Here is a 13159-nt window from a genome sequence, read left to right as displayed (position 1 = left end):
CTTTCGGAAAAAAAGGTTACGGTTAATACCTGCGGCAGTCAATGTTGGCCAAGTTCCTTCAAGCAAAACTGGGGGTTATGTGGAAATTGTGTCTAATTAGTTTACTTTTAATACGTAGAGATCATTTTAAACGGTTCTTGAGGGGACATTTGTACACTTCCAGAGGTGAACGGAGTGGTAAGTCCATGCGAAATTATTTTAAAAATGATTTTGTTTGTTTTGATCAGTGAATATCTCAGCGAAAAAGGCTGTCCCCACAGGTCCCCACTATTTGTAATGATATTTGAAAAGTATTTGCCGAGCGGAGGTCATGCAGATGTTCAAATATCTCCTACAAATGTGTGTCAGTTTCATATTGGGGAAGATCTCCGATTGATCACTACCGATTATAGTGAGAGTGCCCATAACTACCAGCTGTGTTGTTAAAAAAAGTCACACGTAATGCCATGCCAATATCCAAATCAATGATGATCCAACACTTGAAGAGTGGTAAAACTCGAACAGATTGCCTGATATCTATAGATCATGGCCAAATCCAAATGGAACCATCCGGTCCAATGAACTCCCATCAATCGACTGTGTTGCCCCAACATCTTCGTCGTCATTGCCGTCCTAAAGACCCACAATCAACGCTAATTTCGCCGACTGACCCACAAACCTGTCCCAAAGACATTATCACAGTCCTCGCCGCAGTCAGTGGGGCACCGCTACCCTTCCTTTTGTGTTTCTAAACCCCCGCCGTGGTCTAGAAGTTACGTAATGCCAAACACTTGAATGTCGCATCCATTTAAACGGAGACCGATCCATGCCATGGCTCCCTTACCGGCCGGCCCGGCCCGACCGTTTATACCATGTTGGGCTCGTAAAAATCAATTTTATGATCGCACACACTGACCCCCGGCTCATTGAGGGAGCTCCGAATTTGAATTTGAAGCAACCCAGCAGTCACCCGGTATGGTAAATGTTTGTATTTGAACGAGCCCCGCGCTGCGATGGAGCTCTACACCACTCTGAGAGACCCCCAGCTGATTGCGATGACACTACGCCAAGAGCTCCCCAGTGCAGCGCCAGCAGTTGTGTGTGACCACCATCAGACGAGAGATCACCAATACCACCGGTAAGGTAAGGCAAACAAACAATTACGATCGCATGCTCACCACCTCCCGCGGATCAAACCACTGGAGTGCGGAGTGGTGTAGAGTGCAGAGGAATTGTCGCCTTTTACGGTTGTTGCAGTGTACCTGCTCTGCAGCAGCAGCAACACCCTGCCACAATTCATTCACACACTACGGACTGCAGCCGCACAGCCTGCCCGAGTCTGGTTTGCATAACCTCGAATGCCCAAGCTGAGCTGATGAGGCAGATAATGACGACAAAGCCGGAGTTGTCACGACGATGCGACGCCGCGACGTAAAGAGGATTATGATTTTGACTTATGGCTGCAGCCAACAGTCGTCATAAGATGGATTTGATGGTTGAGGTTTCGTCACCTATGGCTAATGAATAAGGATTTCTGCGAAGACGGTTGTTTCCTTGAAGTAGTTCCATTTATTGAAAAGTAGCATAATGGGCGAATATCTTGGCATTGAGCTTGATAGATGCTTGTTAGATATCCCATGGAAGGCCTTCCTTATGAGCATCGTAGATATTACCTTCGCCCCAGACAACCAATTTGCACGTATAATGAAGTTTATGTTCATGTTATACGTACTTTTATGTGGTAAAGTTACATCGCATAAAATGCATTAAAAGTGCCTTATGCGTGCAAAAGTGGAGGCGCTATACGTGCATTGACGGAAAAATAATGACGCTATATGACTTGAAGCGATGTCTTATGCGATGTATGGTATGCACTATTGCGACGTAATATAGCACCTTCTGCGACTTAAAAATATTCGAAATTAAAAAATCTTGTCACCTAAGTATCGAACTAATAACCTTTGGATTATCGACCCGCACTTCACACTTAGCTTGTAACTTGTTTTGTAACCATAATGGCACTCCAACAGCACCTCGTTCATTGTTATCACATATCACATCGCAATATGCCAACGTTAACGATTCTAGCTTATGCGAGTTTGTATGTACATTTGAACGAGTTTATTTTCACTTTTATGCGGTTTAGTTTGTACACCAATGCGAGTTAAACTGACATTATTAGAAAAGCACCAAGAGAAGTCGTATAATCATCGCAGTACGCAATTATGCGAATTCGATTGACACTTTGCGAACGCTTTTGCGAATAAGCAAAGTTCATCGCAACAAAACATCTGAGTATTGTCTACTACGATGTAGTCATACATTATAAAAGTTAATTTGCACCTTATATGATTTTACCAGATACATCACTGTTAGTTCAAAAAATGACATCATATGCGATGAAAATTGTCCCTCAGCCGTACATATATGCGATAGTGACTTAAAATAGTACTTTATACGATGTACAGCGTGATTTCTTATGCGACTCCTCGTTGTCTGGGAACAATGCCAACCGAAAAAAGAGGAAAAGTCATGGCCAAACTTGTACTGGTTCACAACGCGATGATAGAGCAGGACGTTAGAGATTACTGTTTTAGGTTCGTTAGCAGATTGGGAACAATACTATAAAATACGTTCAAGATATGTTGCTTATTATGCATTGCACTCCACATAGAAACCTAGCGGAAGTTTGAAACAAAACCAGCAGTATTCTTGAAGGAATCACTAAAAGACATTTCTGAAGAAATTTAATTTTTCGAAAGAATGCCTGGAAATCTTGAGAATGGTATGCAGTAATTCTAAGTTAATCATGTTATATCGGTTTTCTTCTACTCGGAGTATCAGGGAGTAGAGAGCAAAGTGGATAATGAAATGATAGATATTATAGTATTCGCTAGGTTGCGAACAAGTATGAAAATTTTTATAGAAGGTGAAATTAGGCAAGTAGGCCATGTATTGAACGAATACATCGAATGCGTGAAACTTCTGCCGTACGCATTTGATGTATTCGTTCAATACATGGCCTACTTGCCTAATTTCACCTTCTATAAAAATTTTCATACTTGTTCGCAACCTAGCGAATACTATCATATCTATCATTACATTATCCACTTTGATCTCTACTCCCTTATACTCTAAGTAGAAGAATACCGATATAGCCATAAAATAATTAAGTTATAAATAGAATACGGTCGATAAATCAGAATTGATATAGTAATTCTAAGAAGAATTTCTCGAGATATTCCTAGAGGAATGCCAAGAAATAAATCCGGAAATATTTCTGGAATTAAAAAAAAACTTTTCCTGAGGGACCCCGGAAAAAAATCTGAAAGAATCCCTGAAGCTTCCTTAGTCTCAATACATCCAAAGGGAAGTTTATGATGCAATCCCTAGAAGAATATCTGAGGAACTTCTGGGAAAACTTCTAGAGGAACTTTTAGAAGAATCTCTTGAGAACTTTCTGAAGAATTGCTTGACAGAATCTCCGGAAGAATTCCAGAATGGAAACTTTCGAGGAGCAATAAAAAAAATCACAAAGCATTCCTGCAAACAAGTTTTGAATTTATGAATCCCGAAGGAACCTCTGTGGAAGTCCCTGCAAGAATCTCTTGAGGAATTATAAAAATACTAGTAATTTTCCATAAAACGTCTGAAATATTTGCTCGAAAAAGTCCTCTGTTAAATCTGTTAAAAATTTCTGCAGGGATTGACTTCTTAAAGGAATGGCTGAATGAATATTGGCAGAAACGCTGTAATGAATATCTTGAAGAATTTCTGGATAAATTTCTAGAGGAACTCCCGGAAAAGTATTTAAAAATGAAGAAAACTCTAAAGGAAACCCTGGAGGTATCTTATGAGGAATTCCTAATGAAATCATAGAAAGAGTCCAGCCATAATTCCAGAAAAAATCGTAAAAAAAATACACGTGGTAGTTTCATCGGAATAACTTTTTATACAATATTCTTTGAGAAATTATTGGAGAAATTTCAGAAGGAAACTCAATACAACTCCTAGAGGTAGACTTTGTTTTTATTGAACAATAATGAATGTTGAGCCAGACGATAAAAACATATGGTGCTCTAGAAATAGTTCTAGAAAATCTATCCAATCGTTTGACTTACAATGTCAGTATCATCAGAACGAATAAAAATGGAGAGCCCAATCTGAGGAAAACTGTGTATGAGCAGTCGTGAAAGGGGATGATTTATTACAGTATGAACTATTTCAACATCGTTTATGCAAGAGTTTCAAAAGATCAGATCACAGTACTTTCTTTCAATTAGTTCGGTGCACACAACAGTCACCATAGAAAGCAGCAGTAGTCTACAAATTCGCTCGTTTCTCACCATAAAATCACCTGCACCACACTGCCTCGCTACTCCAAATTTCCAATTGTCTCGCATTTTCATTAAAAGCTGTGTGACTAAATAACCACTGACTGTCTGTCTTGTGTGACGCGCAGCTAGCAAGCCGTTGTTTAGAGGAAATAAAAAGCCCGACAGACAGTAGTAGTAAAAGCCTTTCGCATCACAGCCATTCGCCAATTGTACCAAACCAACTACTTACTCCCAGTCCAAGCTAGGGGTACCAAATACGAACATAAAGCAAAAACAAACCAGAACTGAACCGAAAGCGAAAACAAAAGTGAAAATTAATAGTTACAGTTTACTAACTCTGTGCTAGGTTAGGGAGGAGATCTACCGGGAAGTGGGGTGAAGTTGAACTATCATTCAAAAAACGTCTTCTTCTTGTTCTTCTTTTTGGCTCTACGTTCCCACTGGGACTGTTGTTGCGAGGCAAGCACAATGATACACTATGCCCAGGGAGTCAAGAAAATGTTCAAGACTGGAACGGGAATCGAACCCGCCGTCTCCGGATTGGTGATTATAGCCTTAAATACAAGGTTAACTGGAGAACCCAAAATTTAAAAATATCATTGAAAATAACTTTAGATCGTAAATATGAAGCCGCGATGGAATAGATATACTTTTCAAACCATATTTACCTACCTCGAGTAATAAAACTGTGATGATTAGTTTGAACAACTTGAAAATCATACATTTGACGGTTTGTACAGCATTGACTCGCATCTCACTAGTTCACGGTACCGTGCATCCAGCGCGAGTCACTCACTGTTGTCGTCCCATCGCATCGCACGGGGAGCGCGCGCGCGTGTTCAGTTCCGCAACGTGCGGGGTGGTTGACGTAGTAGCTGCTTATGGTATGGTGAAGTTCAATCTGCATCCGTCACCGACCGATCGCGGACCGTTCCTTACGTACATTCATCCACCCATTCATCCGAAACAACGTCGAAACGAGGAACAATTCGTTTCTTCTCTGTGTCTTCGTTGTTCCGTGGGGGGTCCATTATGTGGAGACTATTATTATTATTGCATGGCACCTGAAGTGAAAGATTTTAAATGGTTGATTACCGGGAAGCAAGCAGCCAACCAGCCCAGCCTCTTACTTCACACATCTGCCCAATTGGTGTGCGGTGGTATGCAATGATGCGGTAAATTGAATGTTGTGCATTGAAATTCCGCGGCTTGGGATGCAGGACGGAAACATAGGTTTGGCATTAGAGAGACAATGTTTGAAACAGATTCCTGGGGCTGATGGGGGTTGACAGCAGCTTCAGGGCTGGAACACATTAGGAGTGGAGAGCATCGATAAGTAATTATCGAAATTGTAGGAGTTCTGTCAAGACTAAGAAGCCATTTCTTAGAGTACTTCTGGAAAACCTTCACAATAAAGGCGAGTTAAGATCAGTCAGAAACTGATTGCAAAATATTCAGAATTACTGAAGTTTAAGGGTCTCCAGTTAGCCTAGTCGTTGCATCGCCAATCTGGAGATAGTGGGTTCGATTCCCGTTCCGGTCGGAAACATTTTCTCGCCTTCCTGGGCATAGTGTATCATTATACAGTCTAGACTCCTACTACACGGTTGATTCGGGGGTGCAGTAGGAATCCGTTTTGTAGGAATCCCAGAACTTATGGGATTTCGCCTAATTGGGGGTGTGAGTGAAAATCTCTGGAGTACATATTTACAAGATAGCACCATACTTTCTTTGACGAAGTTGTACTTGAATAGATCTACCACACAATGACAGCTAACATCCAATTAGTTGGCAATTTGGCCGCTAGAAGCGCTGCGCTATGTAGAAGTGGTTGCTATGTACACTCGCCAGTAGAAGCCCTCATAAGTTATCACTATCACATGCATATCGTAAGACCAACTTTATTTGGAACAAAGCTGTCTTCGGCAAAGTTGTTTGCTGAAAATCTAGTGATTCATCAATTAGTTTGTGATTTCGTCCCTAGGTGGCGCTAGTCAAGTTAAGTTTCAAACTTCTCTATCTCGGAATCCATAGCAGATAGAATAGTTTTGTTTAAGACAAAGTTATTCAGGAAGTAGAGAGCTATCTGGTGATCCAACAATTAGATTTTCATAATACCTAAGGTAGCACAGAACCAGCGAAAAACGCATATATTTAGTGAAATCATGAATAATATAGCATACTACAGTATTGGTACAAAGTGGTTTACAAATAACTTTGGAATTTTAAATGCAGTTTCGTAATAGTTAAAAATATCCAAAGTATAGCCCCCATCTGGTTCAATATGAGATGTGTCCGATTGGTGTATAAACAACTTTTTCGTTTATTGATGGATTTAGTTCAAATTTTGCATACATCCTACTTACACTGAAACCTCCATTTAGGTAGAATCTATTGAGGTCCCTCCATTTAGGTAACGTTACCTAAATGGAACTTGATTATGTTCAGAGCAGTTGGAGTACTCAAGATTACAGATTACGGGAAAAAAGCAGAAATAAGAGTTAAGGGACGTTTACGGAGTGTTTAAGGGTTAAAAGTTTAAGAGTATCCGAGAACTTCCTGGATTTAAGACCATCTGATCTACAAGCGTAATCAGCAGCGATCTATTAGAACATTATGAATGAAATTTATACTTACAAAAGCCTCATGTTGCTATGTCAAGTGGTGAGTTCGTTGTCTATTTGAGGATCTCCAGGAACTTCCTTGAGTATAGGTCATTGAATCTACGAGGGCTACTAGTTGTATTTAAGAGCATTAAGAATGAGGATCATATTCACACAGCCCCAGGCATATATGTTCTATCAAGTGATGGGTTCTATGATCAGAGAACTCCCTGGAGTTAAAGCCATCTGATCAGTGATCTATTAGAGATTTATGAATGAAATTTATGCTTGCATAGCCTCATGCAACTATGTAATGTCAAGTTGTCAGTTTGTCAGTTTTCAGTTTGAGGATCTTCAAGAACTTCCTTGAGTATAGGTCATCATATCAACTAACGTATTTGGTTGGTTCTAAGTGATTGACGACCAAGGTGCATACTCACACAATCTCAGGTAACTATGATCTGTCAACTTTTGAGTTCGTCCGAAATCCCCCTAAACGCCTGTGAAACCTCCTGAAACGCATTGAAACGCTTTGAAACGCCTCTAAAACCCTCATGAAACCTCCGTGAAATGCACTTGCGAGCCTTTTAAGCCCCCTCAAATTCCCCATTACTTTACCTTACCGATCAGGCTAAGGCCGGGGTGGCCTCTGCTGTACAAATTCCCCATGAATCTCCTGAATGCCCTGAAACGCCTTGAAACGCTTTGAAACGCCTTGAAACGCTTTGAAACGCCTCTGAAACCCCCATGAAACCTCCGTGAACATGAGATCCTCTGAAGCCTCCTCAAGCCCCCCTCAAACCTCCTGAAACGCACTGAAACGCTTTGAAATGCTTTGAAACGCCTCTAAAACCCCTATGAAACCTCCGTAAAATTCACCTGCGAGCCTCTAAAGCCCCCCAAAACTTCTGTGAAAGCTCCTGCAATACCCTGAAACAACCTGAAATGCTTTGAAACACTTTAAACCTCCGGGAAATTCACCTGCGAGCCTCTGAATCCCCTTTAAGGCCCCTCACCTCCTGAAACGCATTGAACCACCCTGAAACGCTTTGAAATGCTTGAAACGCCTCTAAAACCCCTATGAAACATCCGTGGAATTCACCTGCGAGCCTCTAAAGCCCCCTAAAAACCCAGTGAAACCTCCTGAAACGTCCTGAATGCTTTGAAACGCCTGTGAAATCCCTACAAAACCTCCGTGAAATTTACCTGAGATCCTCTGAAGCCCGCTAAAACCCATCTGAAACCTTCTGAAATACCCTGAAACTCCTTGAAACGCATTGAAACGCCTCTGAAACCTTCATGAAACTTCCGTGAAATTCACCTGAGAGCCACTGAAGCCCCTCAAGCCCTCTTATACATCCTGAAACGCATTGAAACGCTTTGAAATGCCTCTAAAACCCCTATGAAACCTCCGTGAAATTCACGTGAGAGTTTCTGAAGCCCCATAAAACCTATCTGAAACCTCCTGAAACGCCTTGTAACTAGATATGGGCATCTGATTCAATTTTGAGAGTGAATCGCTGCCGATTCACTCTAAAAAAATAATTGAGTCTTTAGATCGATTCAGTAATTCTTTTCCGGAATTCGATGAAAAATTTAATTTTTCGATGTTAGCTGGCTCCTCTCTCAAATGTCTAGTTTTCTAGGAAATCTGCACGTACGGTACGGACGACAACTAAGCCGTCTTAAAATGATGCAGTAAAGTGCAGGATACGCAGGTTTTCATTCCTTCTAGGCATGAGTAACTCACTCGCAAATCGACTCAACAAAATCTTAAGAAAGTTCTTTCCACTAAAGGAATCGAATCATTGAACATACGAATGGAAAAATTATCGCTTGGCAAAGATTACAATGTTCTGCGTCTAATTATCATTAAGTTGCGTAGTCAAGCCAACATTTTTAGAAAACTTGTTGGACTCGTAATGACCTTAAATAGAGGTTCGGGTATACATCCTACATGCATACTCACGATTATTGTAAAAATACGTAAAAATTGTGGAAATCCAATTACTACTCTGGGAGTTATAATGTCATGAAGTTGAAAAATCATGAAAATGTGACGGTAGTTGGTAATTATGCCGCTAGGTGGCGCTAGTTGTCAAGTAAAGTTTCTACCTGCTGTGGATTCCGAGATGGAAAAACTTAAAACTTTGCCAACTAGCACCACCTAGCAACCGAAGACAGGACAGTACAATTCTAGCTGCTGTGGATCCAGAGATAGAGAATTTTCAAACTTTACATGACAATCAGAGCCACCTAGCGATGAAATCACCAACTAATTTTTGAATAACCAGATTGCTCTTGACGTCCTAAAGAAGTTTTCCAAAGACACAAATGAATTGTTGGATCACCAGATAGATCTTGGCTTCCCAAAGAACTTTGCCGGAAACGATACTCTTCTATCTGCTCTGGATCGCGAGCTAGAGAAGTTTGAAACTTTATTTGACAACAAGCGCCATGTAGTGGCTAAATCACCTACTAATTGTTGAACCACCAGATAGCTTTTGACTTCCTGAAGAGCTTTGCCGAAGACGACCCTTTCTATCTGCTCTAGATTCCGAGATAACGGAGTTTGAAACTTTACTTGACCACTAGCGCCACCTAGCGACGAAATCACAAACTATTTGGTAAATCACCAGATTGTTCTTGACCTACTAAAGAACAATCATCATTGTTCCAAATAAAGTGGATCTTGAGATATCGCATATGATAACTTATGAGTGTTTCTACTGGCGAGTGTACATAGCAACCACTTCGACATTGCGCCTCTAGCGGCCAAATTGCCAACTAGCTGGATGTTCAGGTATCAGAAGGCCGGCTCCAGAGGCACGTTATTCTCCATTTGGGACATTTGTGCCATCGCCATACATATAAGCCTATTTCATCATTTGCCTGAGGGAAAATGGGACAAGGGATGGAATGGGATTAGGAAAGAGAAAGTTGATGAGATAGGAAGGGCTGCCCTAGAACAGGGAATGAACGCATAAGCGCAACGAGAGCTCATAGCCCATACCACAACGGGTTTAATCAGTGCCTTGAAAAGGACACTGTAAAACGCATAAGCGTAAAGAGAGCCCATAACTCACTGGAGGCAGCTTGTGACGTCATGCGACTTTCAATATAAAAGTGAAAGGCACGTCATCGAAAGCATCCTCAATATTCAAGAAATCGCCCAAGCAAAAACTACGTTTGAGCGAGTACTTTCTTGAAAACGTATACAATTTTGTGTAAAAGAGTCACTGTGGACATCCCAATTTGGGAGGCATGTGAGTTCACATGAATAGGCATGTCAGCCAGACGAACATCACAGATGTGATAATCGGCAATCCGTGTCAAGCATTTCAGAAAGAACACGGTAACCTGGAACTCATTCCTTCTTTATACAACGCAAGCGATAAAACTGTCAAGTAATTGCACGTCATGAAAATACCCAATAGAAAACTACAAGAGCTCAAAACATGTTTGAAATACTCAAATCCCTTTGGAGAAAAATAGGAAAAACCCCCATTTGCTCCTAGAGATTTGAAGTAAGCAGAGCTTTTTGGGACCCACTAAGTCGATTATATAGCTATAATTCTCGGGCGGAACACATGCCAATCAGTCAACTCATGACAAATTCTGCTCATGCAGAGTTGGGTTAGCTGCAATTCTATGTTAAGTTATCCATGAACTGTCCATGAACCTAAGTAATCCATCATACTGAAGCATCTCAAATTAATGTTTGAGCTATTTCAGATGATGTAATCATCATAGCAATACTGCCAAAATCAGCGAAAGATGCTGAATACAAAAGCTTGCTTGAAGGTATCCATAAGGAAAGGTAGAAACATACTGTTAACGTTATTCTAAGATATAGCGTGCTCGAGGCACGACACTTCCATTTATATGAAAGAAGCAAAACTGGGTTCACAAGGTAACCTATACAGAAGTTACCCTACGAAATTGATCCTTTTTAAGTAGAGCCACTTGGGCTACGCATGTTTTTTACGCTGAAAATCGATCTGAGGTTTCCTAGCCGTAGCCACTAACCAAACTAGACAAGATTACACTCTTCACAATCACAACACAAGTTCTGGGATTCCTACAACACGGACTGCCGTGTAATAGGAATCCGTGTAGTAGGTGACCGTGTAGACCGAAGCCGTGTATTAGGAGTCTAGACAAAGCCACACAATGTACAAATTCATGCAATGGCAGGCAAAGAAAGCCCTTCAATTAATAACTGTGGAAGTGCTCAAAGAACACTAAGTTGAAGAGAGGCAGGTCAAGTTCCAATGCGAAGAAGAAGAAGAAGATGATGAAGTTACAGAAATTAAATAAATGAATAAAATAAACGGGCATATATAACAGAATTCTTTTAAAAAAATGCAATTTAGTAGGCGTTACTAATGGTCATCCCCCAAGCAGCAGCGAAGTCGACTAATTTAGGTCGTTGTTGATAAAGACACTATTGAGGCTCTCGCGCCGATGATTGGACGGAAAAAGTCAACGCTGATCCACTCAAAACTATTGTTACAAAATAAAATGAATAATAACACTCTACGAAACAATAATCGTAAAATAATATCCATCCCGCAAATCCCACATATCTGCGGATCTAATGGTTTCACTTGAGTTGTCTGCAAAACAATAATTTTCCACTTTCATTCATTTCGCTATCTAATAGATCACTATAATACTATGCCTACCATAAAACCGCATTACAATTTCCTGGTTATTACTTAGCGATCCATTGAAGCGTACGCTTCACGGACCAGAAACGTTGACGATCATTATAAACCCTAATGTCACCACCACATCAACTAAAACCAAATAGTGACTTTCGCCGACCGATGTTGCAAAGAGGCTTTCATTTTCAACTCATCATTAAGAGTTCCATTTCGCATTCCGCAGGTTAGGCACGCATTACGAAACCACCAACTGCTTTGACCCGGTCCATTACACAGCAAATAATTTTGTAATTTCCAGGCGCGTAATTTCTGGCGATGTATCCATTTTTGAACGTAATCTCACTCGGACACATCGTTTTCCAACAATTATCACACTCACCATGTACACCCTGGTTCGCACCGAAAAGTGTCAACAAACCCATTCTAGCAGAGACCTAGAAGCAGTATCATATTTATCACCTTCCTTCTAACTCGGTGAAATAGCCGAGAGGCAAGGGATATGCCTCACAATCCGCGGATCAGTGTACGAATCCATGCCAATATTTTACTTATATATGAAACATCTATCGTTCCGGTTCTAGCGATTGCTAGACTCACTTTCAAGCTACGGCAGCTTATTTGCTGCGTGGAAAGGATGTAGTTTGTACATCACTTTTACGACGCGACTGATGTGCAGCGAAAGTGATGTGATATCACAAGAATTTTTTTGCTGTGTACAGCCGCGCGCTGCATGCCAATCGGCGGTCATAAGTATTTCTAATTTCAATCCGAAATTAACCCCAAAACCTATTGGATCATCGCCCTTTAACCAAACCTGCCGATGCAAATTGCCAATCGAATCATATTTTTGGCACCTCGCGTTGTTGGCAAGGGCCTTGGACTCCCCCCGGCAAACACGCAGGCAACCCGCCTGCAGGGAGGATGCTCTTTAATGCACGGCTCAAAACGTGAGTAATCGATCAATCAGATGATCGTTGCTCAAATTATAGCCCCTCTCGGCTACTGCTGGGGTCTAATCGTTACACATAGGTTGGGCCATCGCATCATCGGTCAAACTGACTGCTAGGCAAAATGAATGGGTGTAACACGGGTGGCTCACACTCATCGGCTGGCTACCTTGACCAGCATCACCACCGCCAACGATTAAGTGAGTTCAATCGGTGCCATCATCATTATCTTCTTCGTCTTCATGAGGAATTGGTTTCGTCTCGGAATTACACTGACCTGGTGAAGATGCGGCTGATTCTGCCCCATTCCAAATCAGTTTTAGGTATGATTTCATCAAAATCTGATAAGATGATTTATGGCTGTTTTGCGTATTTCACAGACTTGTCGTTTAGGTATGTCCACTTTTTCAAAAATGTTCTCTGATTCTCATGTGAAGTAAAAATTTCTTAAATTCATTGAAATTAAGAGATACATCAAATCAATTTTGTGTTTTTCGACTATTTCCGAAAGGGAGCGTGCATAAATGACGTAGCTTTTAGGGGGGAGGGGGGTGTTTGTGATTTTGTGACAAGGGGCTGTTCATAAACCACGTAGACCAAAATTTAGCCATCTCAGAAAATTT

This window comes from Aedes albopictus, chromosome 3 (assembly GCF_035046485.1).
Source record: "Aedes albopictus strain Foshan chromosome 3, AalbF5, whole genome shotgun sequence".
NCBI lineage: Eukaryota > Metazoa > Arthropoda > Insecta > Diptera > Culicidae > Aedes > Aedes albopictus.
The sequence above is the reverse complement of the archived record's forward strand: the minus strand, read 5'-3'. Positions refer to the sequence as shown.